Source organism: Urocampus carinirostris, chromosome 1, assembly GCF_059441175.1.
Source record: "Urocampus carinirostris isolate Australia breed hairy pipefish chromosome 1, RoL_Ucar_1.0, whole genome shotgun sequence".
NCBI lineage: Eukaryota > Metazoa > Chordata > Actinopteri > Syngnathiformes > Syngnathidae > Urocampus > Urocampus carinirostris.
In genome coordinates, this window is record NC_142349.1 from 25,652,020 (window position 1) to 25,655,908 (window position 3,889).

At 41.4% G+C, this 3,889-nt stretch overlaps 1 long non-coding RNA gene across 1 annotated transcript; it reads left to right on the forward strand.

Moving 5' to 3' along the window:
* Positions 1-204: 204 nt before the first annotated feature.
* LOC148374071 (uncharacterized) lies at positions 205-1,563 on the forward strand. Its single transcript, XR_015852864.1, has 4 exons — positions 205-306; positions 1,149-1,230; positions 1,342-1,439; positions 1,530-1,563. It is a non-coding gene; the product is annotated as an uncharacterized LOC148374071 (long non-coding RNA).
* The last annotated feature ends 2,326 nt before the right edge of the window (positions 1,564-3,889 follow it).

Consider the following 3,889-nt stretch of genomic DNA (forward strand, 5'->3'; position numbering starts at 1 on the left):
TAAACTAAGTATAACAACAAATAGTAAAAACTTCTAAAAATGAATGAAAAATGACTATTCCTCCAGTAATCTACAAGACCATATTTTTCTTACTGTCCAAGATGCCAACTGCCTATCTTTTCCTGGTTTGCTGGCAATGTTACGGCCACCTGCCAGCCAATTAGCTGAGCACAGAAGGAGCAGCTGGACGCCTGTCCCAACATTCCTAGCATCTGCTAAAGCTAATGGCTCTGATCTCAGTGAATACTCGACAGGACAGCCAAGGGAAATGGGCTTATAAATCACTGGTTCTGAAGGAAACTACAGGTAGAAAAAGACCACTTTAAAATGCTTCTTGCATATAACTTCTTTTTAAATCCAGACTTTGACACGAGTGAAGATGTGAGTTTGGGTTGACATCAATAAAACAAGTTACTAAGGGGGAACTGAGGATTTGGTCAGTTAATACAGGGCCTTGCAAAAGTAGGAAAAGTCTTATTGGTGGATGACTAATGGTTACCAGAGTAAAGAAGGGAGAAAAAAGAGTAACAGTATGCGTATTAAATGTGTAGAATTTTTGATAAAAAGACTGTCGAAGGAATAAGCCTCATTGGAATGCAAATACAGTGAACCCTTGTTTATTGTGGGAGATACAGTGAAGAAATTAAGTATTCTGAACACCCTGCTATTTTGCTTTTTCCCCCACTTAAATATGGAGGGGTCTGAAATGTTCATTGTGGTTGAATGTCCACTGTGAGAGAGATAAACTAAAAAGAAAAATCCAGAAACCACAATGTATGATTTTTTTTAACAATTTATTTGTGCGATACAGCTGTGTATCATGTACAATTCTGACCCTGAGGCGCAAACACCTTGTTTCTCAGCGAGGGCCCAGAAACCTGACTGATATAGAGATCTGTGTGGAGGAGTGGGCCAAAATCCCTCCTGCAGTGTGTGTCAGCCTCGTGAAAGACTACAGCAAAACCCAATGCATGATGAAAATCCCTGGAGTTGTGCGACTGTAAAAGATAAACTACATTATAGTGAGGGATTACTCTGGTTAATTATCGAAGATAAAGACCTTTGAAGTCAACGTTTCCCTTTTGAACACATGGGGAAAAGGGAATAAAGGACGAAAGACTGTTTTGTAATCACCCAATCTTTTCTAGACAATTCGCAACTACAGACGTTACTTCCTTCCTTAAAAATGAGTAACATCTCTAATTGGATCAGCGTTTCATCAGAAATCAGGTCTGTATGCCTCGACAGCTTTTATCAATACTGCAATGCATCCGCTGCTCAGCATCGACCCATCCTTGCTCGCCATCACTCTGCCCATTGAATAATTACCTTCGTCCAAAGGTGGGGGGGCTGTGATACATCACCTTGAGAAAAAAAAGAAGCCCCTGCTCTCCCCCTTGTAAAATGCCTCGACCCTTTTTCACTTTTATGGATGGGGGGTGAGTAATATATGGCTGTATTTACGAGACGGGCTCTGACAGATTTAATATTTTAATTTGGTTTTACGGCCTGAACATTGGGCCTCGCAGGACTCTTTACGGCCGACTGGATGTGTCGACCGACAGCAACTTGAAAATGACACGGACGCGGCTACTCTTCCTCATCTACGTGCCCGGCGCATCTCTAAACTACCCTCGCCCCCACCCCCTTCGCGTCTCCATCAGCTCCTGCCTCGGCCATAACTCCAGGGCCTCGACGTGACCATCGAGCAGACAGCGCAGATCTAATAGGGGCGAGATTGATGGTTCAAACAATTCAAGGGCTGCAGCACAGGGAACAACACAGCAATGGAGCCGAGAGATTGATGAATCAGAAGATGCAGCTCTAAACTTTTCTCAGATCTCGCAATATGGCCGCCGATGCTTCAGACTATTAGCAGCTTATACCGCAGCGAGCAAGGTTTGATTGATGAAAGTAAAGAATCTTCGGCTTTTCAACCCGAATTGGTTGCTTATTTCAAATCCAGGAAAGGGAATAAAAAAACAAGGGGGAAAAACGGGTCCACTGACTGCCGGCATGAGAAGTTTGATGAATTTTATTGGAAATCATTAGTATTGGACGGTGATTTCTCCAAGAGAGAAATTTAATCAAAAGAAATGTATTATTTTATTGCAGTATCTCAAATAAGAAAACAAGAAAAAAACGTGAGCCAAAAATAAAAGTAACCCCTTCCTTTACATTGGAGCTGAAACGATTAGTCGAGGTTATCACTTTTAGAAAGAGTTGACAATGAGGATCACTGTAGTCGCCAGACCCGTTTTTCCAATGGAAAGTGTCATGTCTACATAAATATTATCCCTCTCATTTTCCAAAGTAGGCGCACAGAGAACATAAGAAAAATTGATAAGTGGTTAGGAATCAAGTCAAAACTTGAGCCCCAGAAGAAAGATTCAAAAGAGTCTAACAAAATTTAAGACGCTACAAAACGTAAAGAGGTTGCAGGCTCGAGTCCCGGCGCCTCCGTGTTATATGTCGAAGTGGCCTTGAGCAAGACACCGAATCCCTAATCCCCCTGATAACAGGTACTTGCATGGCCATTGCTTGCTTGACGCTGCTATTGGTTAGTTAGTGTGTAAAATGGAAAAGTGTGAAGCACATTGTAAAGCACTTTGGTAGGTATTTGACTTGGAAAGTGCTATATAAATACAGAACATTTACATTTATGGCTGGGCAGGCAACTTTTCATAGTTGTCTGGTGTCCAGTAACTTTTCGTCCTGAGTTTTAGACACTGGCAATAGCGTTTCTGTTTTATTTATTGTTCTACCGCTTCTAACATGCCTCTTCTTGCTTTACGGGGGTAAATTATGTTCACGTGATTTTAATTTATTATTGATTTAGCTTTCCCTAAAAGTTTATTTATGGATTTCTGTCTCTAATGACTGATTGGCAACCAGTTCAGGGTGTCCCCACCCTCTGTCTGAAGATAGCTGGGATGGGCTTCAGCATCCTGGGACCCTGGTGAGGATAAGTGGTACAAATAATGGATGTATGTCTTTACTGACCAAGCACAATGCCAAATTGTTTTTTTTCTAGTTTTTATTACCATATTAAACATAATAAGAGCAAACTGCATGCTGAATTTCAAGAAAAAAAATAATAATGATCCGATTATTCGACTTATCAATTCATTAGTTTGGTCGATTAATTGACTTAAAATACTTGTTGGTTGCTGCCCTGATTTTGTCACTGTGTCTCAAAAAAAACAAAAAACCTACCCGATAATAAATCAAGACAGTTTTCTTCGCAATAAACTTTTTATTGTTTGCCACTGAATTAAATGTCTTTAAATGTTGACACAGACCTTTGAGAGGGATTTGGAGGTGTAATTTGCTCGTGGGGTTTTGAAGCATCCCCATGGGAACTGGCAAACGAGCGTCTGCTCGGCCCGGCCAAGTGGCACGGTGATCATCGATCTGTCTGTGCTCCACCAATCAATGGCTTGTTGAGTAGTCCCCGGCATTACGGGACGATACAGCGCCCAAGTCCTTTTTCGTCCAAAACAAATCACCAACTTAATTGACGGCAATGAATTTGCCGAACACGTTCGCTGAAATCCACCACTCCTCCAATCCCATGGGATGGAGGTGGGACTACCGTGCAGGCAGGTGGAAAAAAAATTACACTTGAATACCTATTGATTTTAGTCGAATGTGTGAGCCTCAATTTCTGCAAGAGTGGCCTTTATTAATAAGGCCACCATTGATATTGACAAAGTGCTGACAGTTCACAATCAGATGGAACAAGTTGAAAGCTGCGCAATGAAGTCGAACGTTATTAATTACTTGTAAGAAGACTGTGACATTCTTCGAAAGAAGGGCACATTTTGATAGCGGATGAACAACAAAATCGACTTGATGCGCAGTAGCTCATGAAATCTTTCCAGCAAAA